This window comes from Pinus tabuliformis, chromosome 3_2, assembly GCF_031772625.1.
Source record: "Pinus tabuliformis cultivar Carrire ecotype Pingquan chromosome 3_2, CPIR1, whole genome shotgun sequence".
Classification (NCBI taxonomy): domain Eukaryota; kingdom Viridiplantae; phylum Streptophyta; class Pinopsida; order Pinales; family Pinaceae; genus Pinus; species Pinus tabuliformis.
In genome coordinates this window covers 76,908,579-76,923,667 of record NC_142302.1, presented here as the reverse complement: position 1 = coordinate 76,923,667, position 15,089 = coordinate 76,908,579, and positions in this window count along the sequence as shown.

The following is a 15,089-nucleotide window of genomic DNA, read 5'->3' as shown; positions in this document are numbered from 1 at the left end:
AAATCCAGATCAGCCCAGAAGACCAAGATAAAACCACCTTCACTTGTCCTTGGGGTACTTTTTCCTATAGGGTCCTTCCTTTTTGCCTATGCAATGCTCCTGCCACTTTTCAGAGAGCAGTCTTGAGTATCTTTGCCAACTTAGTCCATGATTCGGTAGAAATTTATATGGATGATTTCACACCTTATGGAGGTGATTTCGAGGAGGCTTTGTCTAACTTAGGTAAGGTGCTACACAAATGCATTGAAATGGACCTGTCTCTCAGTCCTGAAAATTGTGAATTCTTGATCATTACAGGGACCATGCTAGGTCATTCAATATCTCATCAAGGACTACAGGTGGACCAAAACAAAATAGCAATCATCCAAAGGGTCCCACCTCCATAAAAGCAGGGAGATGTCGAAAGTTTCCTACGGTTAGATGGATACTACTGAAGGTTTATAAAATACTTCAGTAAGTTGGATTCTCCTTTATTTGGGTTGTTGGCTAAAGACTCTGAGTTTGTATGGTCAAAAAGCTGTCAAGAGGCCCTAGACACCCTGAAGGACAAGTTAACTACTTCACCAATTCTTTGAGGCCCAAATTGGGCCCTTCCTTTTCATATTCATGTTGATGCCTCACACAAAGCCATAGGAACAACCCTATGCCAGATAGATGAAATATTGCCTTATGCCATTTACTTTACTAGTAATAATCTGTCAAAGGATGAACTAGACTACACAATGACAAAAAAGGATCTCCTGGCTATTGTTCATTCACTGAACAAATTTAGGCATTACATTATAGCCTATCAAACATTTGTACATACCGACCATGCTGTAATAAAATATTTAATGAATAAACCTGATGTGAATGCCTGATAATTAGATGGTTACTTTTACTACAACAGTTTGATCTAACTATTTTTGATAAGCCTGGTCAGGAAAATGTTGTTGCATATTTTTTGTCCAGATTAACTTTTCTTGCAAGTGAAGAGGGAATGGTTGATGATCAATTATCAGATGAGCACTTATTCACCATTTCCATTCTCTCTACATGGTTTGCTGACATAGAAAACTATTTGGTATCTGCACAGTTCCTACTGAATTTGTGTTATCGGGAAATCTAGTGTCCACTTGGAGTTGCTAGTCCCACTAAGACTGGTAGCTATCTTAGAAACAAACAAACTAAAACTAATTTCATTTTCCTTTATGAGAAGTAGATAAGAGGGGAATGAAGGACACCAACCTCAGTCTTGCGCTTGGTTCCTTGCTTGGTTCCTCTCCCCTCTGGCAGATCTTTACCGCTTCTCCTTCGTCTACCCAGCTTCAAAGAGCACCTATGGAATCAAAGAAGCATAATACATTTGATGTTTTTATTTTCTTGAATATATCGCAGCTCGGATGGATGAAACTAGATCTGGGGTCTTCAAACTCATCCGATCTTCACTAGGAGTACAAGTCGATCCATGTGAAAGATGTTCTGGAGTCGAACATGGAAAGACATCGCCTGATTACCAGCCATTGATGTAAGTTGTTAACAAGCACGAGAGGAATCACCGATAATGATGATGACCCTCAAGGTACTATAGTACAATTCATGTGGTGTGAAAAGGGACTTGGCATCGAACACCACGCAAAATATTTCGGTCGAAGGCCATTGATGTAAACCTGTCGCCGGAAGTGAGAAACTTGCCATTGAGGCATGCAAGCTTCAAAGTACTAAAAGGGTTGTTCCTAAGTCGACTTCTTGGATAATGAGCTGATGTTGACAAGAAGCGACCCATCGTATGAGGGCCTTAATGAATCCCACATCTATGACATGGAACGGAGTAAATGATTTTGGAGGTGAAAACGATCTAATGATACAAGGTTCAGGGTGGCGGTCATGAAAGAATGGAGCGTGAATGTATTGCAGTGGATGAGACACAGGTGAATTCTTTGAGTGACTTCTCTTGAACATACCAACGACACTGACATGGATTGGTAGCGTTAACCCCAAATATGGAAGGTGTGATGGACCAATGCTGATATGACCGGTGAACGGAACAACCCAACCCGACTCGGATGCGGAGTGAAAGTGTCATGTTCAAGAGCGACTTGCTACCAATAAAGTTTCTTCAAGTTTTCTTCCCAATTTTTCCCCAGCCATCGCTGACTAGTACCTCTTTATTTTTATCAAGCTTGACGAGGATAACATATGCTTGTTCTATAATTTTCCCTTCAGGCAAACCCGTCGCTATATTTTAATGAGCCTAGCGACAGTGAAACTCGTTCTTGTCTGTATGGACAAGTTTGTCGCTATTGGGTTTTAACGAGTTTAACGACAAAGATAACTCGGTCCTTTTCAATTTTAGAGAGTCTGAAAGGGACGTAAAGGAAACTCCAATAATATTTTTCGTCATATAATCCCTTAAGTCCGAAAAAGTATAAAATAATATGAAAGGGATGAATTTTCGATAATTTTAACGAGCCAAACAAAACAAGCGCTCGATCTTTTTGTGTAATAATCCATCAGGTCCAAAAAGATTAAAATCTAGAGGAGGGATAACACTTCTGGTAGCTTTAATGAGCTGGAGAGGCCATCTGCTCGACAATCTTTTCATATTTTATGAGTCAGATGAAAGGAGCTTAAAGGAGACTCGTTTTTTGAGGAACGAGTGATAATTTCAGGTAGCAGCTGATTCCAGGTAAGGTTTGGAATTTTCCAATCATGGCGGTGTCACAAGGATGGCTAACAGGATCACTCTTCACAGTTGTTCCTCAAAAGGGGTAAACAATCAAATGGATGTGAATGATCAGCTAAAACAGAGTGGAGGTGATGGTAAGAACACGACCAGGGCTCAAAAGCTGATGATAATGCATTCACAATGGTTATTTACTGGAAATTGGTTCATTTTTTAATGAGCTTAAACTCTGGGGGAAAGTTTGCTCATTGCTAAGGTTTAATTTTTAATGAGCTTGAACTTCACATAAAAATTTCTCATGCCAGTCGTATAATAAGGATGTCTCATCGATAGGTTCAATTTTTAGGGAGCTTGCACCATTCGAAACTTTGCTTCAGATCCTTTCATTATGAAAGCTAGGAATGGCCAATCCTACGAGTTTAAAGGGTTGAGAAACTACAAACTAAGAAAATAAATGGTCACTCTTTGCTTGCATGAAAAAAGGTTTGCATGCCCCCAGGTATAGCGAAATAGAGTTTCCAGGTTACCATATGAAAGCTCTCCATCCACGTTGCAGACAAAATTCTTCCTTGGCGATGTCTACCGAAATAAACAAAGGTGAGTGGCGCGGTTGCCTCCACTCACATAACTTTGACGAGGGAATCTTATTCCAGTCTAATCCCATTTTCCTAAATGGACGGGTGTGTCAGACTAGTCATATATCCTCCGCGGAAACCTACCCTATACCCAAGGTTTTCCTGCTGAAACAAACCAGGGTGCATGCCCCCTGGGTTTCATTCATGTCCTCCCGAATCACTCGCGCTCTTCAGGTGGACGGACTGGAGATTGATGAGACATTCCTTGCGTGAAAAGACCATTTAGGGATGGCATTTGACTATTAGCTATGTGTGAGCTGGGGAACAAAAGCTGGTCTACGAGCTTGACCACTCTACCTTCATGCGGAAAACACATTACTCTAAAGAGTGAGGAGACAATGGCTCACATGCTATAAATATAGTTGCGCCCAAGGAGTAGATTATAATCTAGAGGTCCTCGAACTACCATTACATTCATGTAAACAGTTTTCCTTCTCAACGTTATGGGCACATTGGGAAGTATCCCTAACGGTCGACTGGTTCCTTTATCGAAGCCTATCAGATTTCTCATTTCAGGCAGAAGCGATGGCGAACCAAGCGCTTCCTAAGTAGTTGAGGAAAGGATACTCACAAAAGCCCCTTCATCTATGATGTTACCGACCATGATCATTTTGTAAGCTTGTACAATGACTCGAAATGGTACATTAGTTGGTAAATGGGGTCTGCCTAGTAGATTCCAATCAAAGGAAACGACTAGGTTGCTTGGAGGTGGGACCGAATAGACGGCCGGATATGACTCTGACGAACTTCCTTCCTGTGGTAAGGGAACGGGTAGATTGCCCCCATGTTCATCGGAGTCTGTGTTTACGAAAATAATTTGAACAGTGTCGTTCTCATTCTCTTCAGTGATTGTGTGATCTGAAGATGGACCTTCCGAAGACAAGACCAGGTCGACTGCTGCCCCAACCTTTTGACTTTCATCTGGTATGGATTCAGCGGGTTTATCTTCAATGACAGATGCTTCGACCGGCCACAATGGCGTGTTGGTTGGATTTTCAACTAGTGATGGACTCGGAAAGAGTTTCTTGTATCCAGGAGGAAGTTGTAGCGGTGAAGCAGGATGGTCATCCAAGACTCTTTTAGCTTCATCTAGGAAGGGACAACGGTGGACAACGTGATCGCCTTCACACAATTTACAAGGAAATTTACACTTCTTTTTTTGTCCAAATTCTTTGCTTTCACTAGTTGATGGTGTACTTTCAACATGATCTTTAGAGGTTGATGACACCGAATTATGCAAACGAGGAGACCAGTCCCTTAAGATCCGAGGGATGCAAGGACAATCTCGATGATAGTGGTCTCCTTTGCAAATGACACATGGAGATTTAGGCTTGGACGGTGCAGTGTGTGGATTTTCACTAGACGATGCCTGGTTACCTCTTTTTGCCTTTGGCTCCTTCTTATTCTTCTCTTTCTTCTCCTTCCCCTTCTTCTCCTTCTTAGTTACTTGATTTTTGGCTTTACCAGCTTTATCAAGCAAAGAAGAAGGAGGAGAGGGAGAATCGGATGAAGTAGAAGGTTGGGGGGTAACTTTAGTATCATCCAGTTGCTGACTTGATTGTTCAGGAATCACGGTGTTCTGAATGACGAAGGTCAAGAAGAGACATATTGGCAAGCCAATCATCAATCCTGGAAGTGACAATGTGACCATATGAGGTGCACCAACATCTCCCCAAGAGGAGAAAGGACTAGGATTTCCTCCAAGGGGAAATCCTTGGTTGGTGGACTCCATTTTTCTCAACCCAAGACCAACACGGGAATGGTGATATTATTTCGATTAAAGTAAATTTTAGACGCTTTGACACAACTTGTTTTTCAATTTTTAAGAGTCGAGAAAAAACAAAAGATGACTGTAGTCGCCTTCAATTTTTAATGAGCCTGAAGTGACAAGTGATCAGATGGACCTTTTCCTTTAAGGAGTCTGAAAAGGAATGAAAGAGACTACTCTGGAAATCTAGACAGAGGGATTACCGAACCAATCGCAAAATTGCAGAATACTTTTTACGGTACGGCAGTCAAACTTCCCGAATGCTATGTTCAGTGCATTGTGATCGTTAGGGCGGTAGACACGGCTTCCTATGGATAAAGGATATAGCCTATTGTGGTCTCCCAATATATACTCGACGGTACGTGGGAGCACAAGTCCGTACTAGCACTTGTCGTCTTAAAGAGGAGGAATCACCCAACCAATAGTGAAAGCGACAGTTACCAGGCTTTACGACGCCGGAATATGTCTCTAACCTAGACTTCTAGATGTTGTGTGTTAGGTTCCAAAGTGTTTTTAGGTACATTAAATTTATTTTACAGTTGATCTTTCTTAAGAAATTTTCCTTTCAGGTTCACCACATGATGTAGATATACAATTCCTAAAATGCAATCTAAGATGATAAACAATCATTTAATCTTCTTTTTGCGATGAAAAGCCTAGCTACTAAAGAAAGAGAGACGATATTCTTTCAACATATAGCAGAGAGCGCACACTAGATGCACTGTCCTAAATCAAACCAACAAGCAGTCTAAATGCAAATGCACATGCATGTATTTGTTTTCAACTTTCTTAATGTGTGAATGACAAGAAGAATGCTAAGTACAAATCTGAATTATCTTTTCAAAGTGACAGTACTAACAAATTTCTTTTCAAAAACGAAAGGAAGATAACGACGACACTTTGCTATTTTGAATTGAAAACTGCTTTCGACACTTGAAAAACTACTAATTCAAATCAAATACAAGAGTAACTATATAATCGACCATCAAGAATAATAGAATTCTTTTCTTTGACTGAAAATGACACTTGCGACACTTTCAAATCAAAAGACAACAGTTTCATTATGCTACTTCTTTGTAAAAGAGAACTGAAAATGGCACACAATACATAAAAACATTCACAGTTCTTGCACAATGGAGGCGGAATGATGGAAAGAAAGGGGGTTTCCACAGTGGTATACTGATCACAGACAGCAAAACTCCTTAATAAAGCTGAAGAAAGTGAACACAGAAACCAAAATCTGAGAGCAGAAGAGGTCTTGTCTGATCAGCACACTTGCAACACAGGGAAAGTGAGATGCAGCACACCTACTGCACATGGGAGGTATGATGCATCCAGATTCCCAAGAGGAGAAGGTGAGATGGTCCAGGGATGAGACTTCAACTGGGTTCCGGGTCACAGTTTGCAACTCAGTTCATGGATTTAGGTCGAGCAAGTGATGTTCAGTAAAAAAAAATCACAGGGGTTGATCTAATGAGGTTGCTGGAGCCACCACTAGGGAAATTAGAAGGTTTGCAAATCGATTGTTAAGTTTATAAACAAAACCTGGAGATAGACTGAAGTAGCATTGATCTACTTTTCACTTGCATAGTAAATGCAGTTCGAAGGCTAGCTGGCTTGACTTCAGGCTCTGTCTATAAGTTTATAAAAAAAACAAACATAGACAAACAAACAATCTATTCACTCCCCAGTGGATTCGCCATTTTTTTATCAGGAAATCTAGTGTCCACTCGGAGCTGCTAGTCCCACTAAGACTGGTAGCTATCTTAGAAACAAACAAACTAAAACTACTTTCATTTTCCTTTATGAGAAGTAGATAAGAGGGGAATGAAGGACACCAACCTCAGTCTTGCGCTTGGTTCCTTGCTCGGTTCCTCTCCCTTCTAACAGATCTTTGCTGCTTCTCCTTCGTCTACCCAGCTTCAAAGAGCACCTATGGAATCAAAGCAGCATAATGCTATCGAAGAACAGAGATCTACAATCGTAAACAATATAGGACCAGATGTATATTGACCACACAAATGCATATATCATCAAACATACAAGAATGTGGAGGAAAACTTGAATAGCTTTATTAATATCAAGAATGGCAAAGAGGAGTACAACCAATTGTTCTAACCCAGTGTCATCCTCCAGGATGAAAGCCCTTCTTTCACCTCATGAAAAGCTTAGATCACCCAACACTATGATGTTCCACCAAGAAACCAACATCACTTCCTTTCAAGATACAAAATTCCAACCTCTAGATCTCTTGGATGAGGGATCCATATATAGATGATTGCAGGAAGGTGAGTCAGCTTCTGGGATTTTGATTAGTGTCCTCTCTCTGAGAGTTCTTAATTCCACTTGGAGGTTGATGATCTCCTACTCATCCCTGGGCGAATTCAGAGAGGAAAGTGTCATAGGAGAAGTTTCTGGAAGATTCTATGATCATCCACCTCGCAAATTGTCTCTGCCATTTGTCCACTCTCGCCCATCGCACCCTACAAAAGGGCTTTTCAGTATGCATCACACCATTTTCACTGGGCAGGTGAGATGCATTGCACCCTCTGCATTGGGTAGTTTGTATGGTCCAGTTTTGACCGGTTCTGAGCAGTTTCCTGTGGAGAACTTTTGGGAGATGATGTAATCAGATGACCTTGTTCTTTTAGGGTATGGAACAACACTTTTAGGGACTTAGGAGCCCTTGGTTTATGGACATGTATGATTGGGGTTGCAGTGCCCAAAAATGTCTATAACAATTTGTCCTCCAAGGAGAAAAACAAGATTGTGAGGAAGAGCACACCCTTCACTTGGATTGGGGGCAACCTCTTAAAACTAGGGCCGGATCAAATTCTGAGAAGGTGTGTCAGGCAGAAGGAAGTGTTTGACATCCTTCTGGCCTGTCATGATGGGCCTTTTGGAGGTCACTTTATAGCAAAGAGGAAAGCATTTAAAGTGTTACAAGCTGGGTATTATTTTCCCACTCTTCATCAGGATGTGAAAAGATATACTAGTCATTGTGATTAGTGCCAAAGGATGGGAATGCCTACTCCAAGAGATGAAATGCCTTTGCAGCCTCAAGTGACTTTTGAGCCATTTGACAAGTGGGCCATAGACTTCATTGGACCTATTGACTCTCCTTCTAAGCAAAAACAATACATCGTTGTCTGCACTAACTATCTGACTAAGTGGGCTGAAACCAAGGCAATTAAGGTAGCAATAGAGGAGAGGGTGGCTGAGTTCTTAAGGGAGAATGTATTTTACAAATTTGGATACCCTACAGAACTGGTCACTGATCAAGGTAGCCAGTTTACCTCCAACATGATTGAAGACCTTCTCAGCCAGCACAAGATCAAGCATAGGACCTCCACTCCCTATCACCCACAAGTTAATGGGCAAGTGGAGGTGACCAACAAAGCATTGGAGGACATCTTGACCAAAGTGGTTAGCAACGGCATGAAAGATTGGGTAGATAGACTAGTTGAGGCCACCTGAGACTATAATACCACCTGGAAGACCACGACTAGATTCACACCCTATGAGTTGGTCTATGGGAAAAAGGCCCTGTTGTCCATTGAATTTGAGTATAAAAAGTTGAGGATGGTAGCCCAACTATATGTAGACCACAGAAGTGCATAAAAAGAGAGGTTTCTCCAACCGAATGGTTTAGATGAGCTCAGAATGCAGGCCCTCCTACAAACAGAGGTAACTAAACTTCAGAGGAATATCTGGAATGATAAGAACATCAAGGATAAAAAATTTCAAAAAGGTGATTGGGTATTGTTATATGATTCCATATATAAATAATTTAAGGGCAAGTTAAGGACAAGATGGTTAGGGCCTTATGTTATAGAGAGATGTCATGATAATGGTTCAGTGCAGATCAGAACCATAGATGCAGAGGCCATTCCTTTACTTTTTAATGGGCACATATTGAAAGTTTACAAAAGGCCATTGTCAAAGCAAGAGTTCATTGATGGTATCAATAAAATAGTGATGGTTGTGGAGCAAGTTTCAATTCCTGCCTCATCAAGTCACTAAGAAAAGAAAAAAGAAAAATAAGGACTCAAGCGAAAACCTCCATGAGGTGACTGAGTCCCAATATTGATGAAAACCTCTTGGGGCCTCCCAATGGTGTCAAAAGAAAAAAGAGAAATGATAAGATCTTTGGCTGAAAACCTCTCTTGAGGCACCCAGAGCAAGTAGTTAAAATGAAAACCTCTTGCAAGCAGGATATTTGTTTTAAAAAAAAAAAGGAGAAAAGAAAAATCGTGAAAAATTGTGTGCAGGTTAGCAGGAGGACGATAACAGAGCAAAGGGGAATCGAAAATTGACCTATTTCACTCATATTTTTATTTCTCCATCAATTATCATTCATCCCTCCAACATTTCTTCCATTTTTTTCACTCATTTTCCTCAATTTGCAAGGGTACTGTGTTTTCTACAGAATTTCCTATAAACCTACAGGATCCCCTGAAAACCTACAGGATCATCCTGTAGGAATTACAGGGGCTTTGGAATCCTAAAGGGAGTAACCATAGGGTAGGAAAATGGCATGGCCATGTCAAAAAAATAAAACCCCTAAATCACAACTTCATTACCATACCTCTCTCCACCTTCATCACCCTTGCATTCATCATTAAAAAGAAAATCAGTTTTCAAAAAAAAAATCTCAGTCTTCAAGAGAAAACAAAGAGGAAAATGAAACAGGAAGCAAAAGGGGGAAACACCTAAATTTATTTCTCATTATTCACACTCCTAGACCTCCTCTCTATCCATGTCATCATCCTCAAGTCCCAACATGGAAATGATTAATAATTCTTAGGGAGAAGGAACTACAGGACATCCTATAGGAAATCGTGTAGCAGCCTATCCCACGGAATAAAAATCATGAGTAGCAGCAAGCCTCCAGCATGAAGATCCAAGGGCAGAAGAAGCTCTAAATCAGCAGTAGCACCATCATCTTCAACACCAGGTACTTGCATATCAAGGGAATCATCATAGGGCAATAAAATTGGAAGGAAAAATAGCATGCAGCCAACACACAGCAAGCACCTCATGTCTTCAACAAAATGCAGCAAGGTATTATCACCACAGGTAAGTATCTCGCTTCACTCTCTCATTTTCATAATGTAGTCAAAATATGTAAAGGTTGTGAGCGAGTTGGTTTATAAGAAAAAGGTGGTCAGTTAACTTGGCAATCTTCATTCTGTCAGCGAGGACAAAACAGTTAGTCCCCACACATGTGGCAGTAGTCAAGTCAAAGAAAACGAGAATGAGATCAGAAGCAGTTGAGACTATGGATGCCTGAAGTGGGAGTTGATTATGATGAGAGGGGAATGATGAGGTGGTAGTGGGGACTAATGGTCCAAAACTAGAAAAATTGTACCTCGGTTGCTAGCACACGACCTCACTCAACTCAACCATAAGAGGAAATAAATTTTGATCCCCATGCACTCATGCATTCATCTCCTTGAGGCTCACTCTAGCAAAATTTCTCTCATACCCAAGCAACCTATAGAAGAGAAAAATTCCATCTTTCTCCTGTGAGGGACTTCCTACAGGAGCACACAGGGAATCCTACAGGAGCACACAAGAATCCTATAGGATATGGTAAGGCAGTCTACAAGATTGGCAGAGAGCGGTTTTAGAGAATGAAACACAGGAGTTAGTTACAACAAACACCATGACGAGGTAGGCTCTACATTTCCTTCCATTTTTCCAAGTGAATAGAATAGAAAAATATCCTAGTTTGAGTGAATTTGATAGTTGTGTAGGTAAATTATCTCCTCAAGTATTTAATTCCCATTTCCTCCTACATTAAAATTTGTATCAACCATCTCTGCTCCTCAAAATTCACCAAAAAAAATGACAGGGGGGTTTAATAGAAGGGAGCCCATTAACACTGTGAGGATTCACCAACACCGTCCTGTGTTAGAAATCCTCACGAGGCATAATTGGATGGGGTATTTTGAGAAATTGAGGGGGTGTGATGATGAAGTGTTCCGATATTTTTCTCTCTCCCTCATTCTACTAACCAGAACCCATGCCATTGTTCTGGTGAGAGGCCTCTCCATAGAGCTCACCCATGAAATCATAAGCAAAATTACCACACTTCCACTAGGAGTGCCCTGGAGAAAGGAAGACATGGGAGATAGCAAGTCTGCCAAGAAGAAATTCTTTTTAGAGGGAGAGGAGCCCATTGAAGACAAGAATGGAGTAAGGAGAACAAGCCTACTATACCCCTGGAATGAGGTAAGCTACCACCTTATAAAATACATATCATGTGAAGGTAGGTATAGTGTGGTTTATGGTTATCACTTTAGGCTCCTTAAGGAATTGAGGTTTGGAGCAGAAACATCTCCTCACCACAGGCTCATCATACCATACTTCCTTCTGCAATCATTGATAGATACAAGCATAAAGGTGCAGGAAGGAAACTACCAACAGTTTGCCCACCATGGGTTAATTAGAGTCATCATAGAAGATGTTCTTCAAAACCTCTGAATTCCTATCCAATGGGAAATTTTCAAAGACATGTAGAAATATGAGGATATCAAAGACCTCATATATGATATTAGCCCTACTGTTGGTGAAATGGATGAAAAAGAGACTGAAGCAGATGGAGAAGAAGTAGAGAAGGATGAAGAGGGGATAGATGAGGATGAAGACGAAGACGAAGAGAAAGAAGTTGATGAAGAAACAAAGGAAGATGTCAATGAGGAAACTGATAAACGAAATGAGGATATAGAGGGAGAAGAAGACGAGAAAGACATAGGTAAGAAGGGAAATGGAAAAGAGGAGGCAGAAGACAAGGAGGAGTTGGTGAGCTCCAGTATTGTAGCAATAATGCTACAACTCCTGGGGCTTCCTGTCTCTTAATTTTATCAACCTGGTAGTTCGTACAAACTTGGAAGCGACGGTGCTATATGCACAAGTACTAGCTCTTGTCGCAGCTGTCACTTGGTCAGCTGGCACAAGTCCGCTAGGGCTCAAGCCAACTTCTATAGGCTCTCAGAAGAAGCTTGCTAATTGATGGACGAAAGCTATTCTCAAAGGAAAGCTACTTTACTTGACAAAAATGGACTGAAAGCAAATCAAAGCATGTAAACCTAGGAAACCCTAATTTGACTAGTCTAACCTCTATAATGCAAAGAATGTGAATGAAACTTCTACCAATGCTGTCATTACCTCTAATAAGTGAAAATGCATGAATCTAAGCTGCTTGCATCTTAAAAGACATGTTTTTGTATTTTTTCTTTAAGTGGATGGAATGATTGTGATTTTGTGCTTATTAGGGTTTGGTTGTGCAGATGGGATGGAGAAGGAAGGAAAGCGTGGGAAAGGTTGGGGAGGCTAGGAGAGGTCCCCAGGGATCCTTAGCATCCATCCACAGAGGTTCCTCACGTTCAGAAGCTCAGCAACCGAGTGAGTGGCCTCCTACAGGATGTCTGCAGGGGATCCTACAGGAAACTCAGAGGTTTCTACAGGAAGTCTACAAATTGCTACAGGATGACCTACCGTGGGTGTTTGAAGTGATGGAGGAGTGATGGAATGGTAGGGGGAGATATGTAAGGTAGGAATAAGGCTGGTGATGGCTCAAAAGTGGAGGGATAGGATGGGGAATGAGTGTAGGGAGTAGGTTGGAAGATAGAGGGTTATGTCAATGAAAGGGCTAAAGAATGAAGTTACGTGAGGAGTGGAGGAATTTGGAAGATAACAGAGCGGAGCAGTGGTCAAGGACGTGGTTGCATGCGTGATCAAGATGAAGGAGAAGGTAATGGAACGAGGAAGAGCAGTGTAAATGAAACAAATGCTTATGACTGTCACCAAGACGAAAATGCATTCACCTAGACTACCTGTGCTATGAATTCAATGAACAGCAATCCAAAACGCGAAGAGGAATGTGCATGAAGCTGTGATGAAGGTGTGTGGTGCAGGTGTGAATTACATGGAAGCATCTAACATAACCGTGACTGTGTTGCAGCAATCATGAAGTAAAGAAATGCGTATTTTTGGTGGTTGGTTATGGACTGCACCCCAATCCCTAACAGAGATGGCCGTGGGCCTTTACAACCTTTTTGCTGGAGCTCCAATGATTTATAACTATCCTCCTATTGAACTTAAGCAACTGAAACAAATGCACCATAAACTAATCCTATCTAAGCTCATGAAAAAGACTAAGTTAACAAACTGTAAATTCGAATTGCATGTGAAAGTAAACAAACTCAAAGTGCTGGAACGAAATGCAAACACATTACAACACCGAGGAGATCTATTGCTCTCAGGTTGGGCCCTAACCTGAGAGCTATAGCTCCTTGAGAAAAACTCAGAACTAGATCAAAATCTGCCTTCTTTATTCATAATCTGATGTCATGCCAAACTGGCTTACAAAAGGAACAAAAACACAGAGCTGTGCTCAAGAATTACAATAGTAATGCAAAAGTTTCAACAACCTATCAAAGGCTACGGCCTCTATACTTATGCAAAAACGATCATCCAACAGGTGTCCTTGATTTTAGGAGCTCGGCTGTCCAACTGAAGTTTAAACTGCTGATCCTGTAGGACAGTCATAATTGCTCGGAGCTATGGTGGGAATCACGAGGAGGGTCCCAAGACTGTGGACATCCTCTCCTAAAAACCAGCAGTGCCACCTCATTGTCTCCTTGTCTCCTTTTCACGTGGTCTTTTCTCCCTTTTAATGCAAAAACCTGAAATCATAATGCATTAGTCACGTGGATAGAGTGCCTACCCTTCTTCCTACAAACAACATGAATAAACTAAGAAATGCATGCATAAGCAATAAAAAAATGAATGGTTTGAGCAAGTAGAATAGGCCAAAATGAGCCCAAATTGTACCAAAATTGGGGCTCATCATCACCCCCCAGCTGAACCATTTGCTCATCCTTGAGCAACTCAGTCAAGATCCTCATCCTTCATGGCTTTCACTGCTCCCCTTACATCCCAAGCTTCTGTGGTGATGTCCTCTTTGTTGATATGAAACCCGGCTGTTTTGTCCACCTTTTCCCATTGTGCACTGTCATCTTTCTCTGTACTCCCTTCAGCCAATCCTAGCAGCAATGGGGGGCTGAGTTTAAGGCCAATCCAACTGGCCTGAAGTCTTTGCATGGATTTCTTGTAAGGGTTCACTCTTGCCAATGCCTCCCTCATCCGGGTTGGGGTATGGTATTCCCGGATCTTCAAACTATGTGCCAAGGTATGCCACCTACGTGCACATGCCTGGGCAGCAGTTTCTCCCAATAATCTTTCCATGTCTTCAAAGTGGGCTATTGCTTGGGCCTGCTGGTCCATAAATCTCAAGGAAGCTGTGGGATCATTAGACAACTGTTGGCGGGCTGAGATGAGGGCAACCGGATCCTCTGGTTCTGCTCGAATGTACAGTGGCTCACTCACTTCTCGGTTCATGACCGATTTTTCTTCAGTTGCTCTCTAATCCTCATGATTTAGCCATGAAGCGAAGGCCATCAACTGCATATCACCCAAGGCGATATTGGGATCCCAAGAGACTTCATTAGGCAAAACCAGATTGTGGAGGTAGAATTCTGCTAGTTTGGCTTTGTCTTCTGCCGAGCTAGTATTGCATAATTCGGCAAATTGCTGTGGGTTATGGATTTGCGCAATGCCTCTTTGTGCTAATGTGTTTATCTGGAACTGCAGCCACTGATCCTTTAAGTACAACCCATAAGATTTTGCAGGATGTCTGCACTGCAGGGCTTCCATGGCCCAACTGGCCATGCAGGCCAATTGTGTTTCCTTTTGTTTCAGCTGCTCTTTCAGAGCTTGTATTTCAATTTGGCCCTGCTGTCTTGTTTCCTGTAGAAGTGTTATTGGCTCCTCAAGATGGGTGGTCAGCTCTTTTTTTCCTTGCTGCTCATTTGTGGTGTCTTTGGAGGATGTTCCTACCCCTGCCCTTAGCTCCTATAGCTGCAATTTCAACTTCTGGTTTTCTTCCTGTAGAAGCACACGTTGACAATTAGCCACATGCTTAGCCAATGCAAATTCACTCCTGACCTCCTTA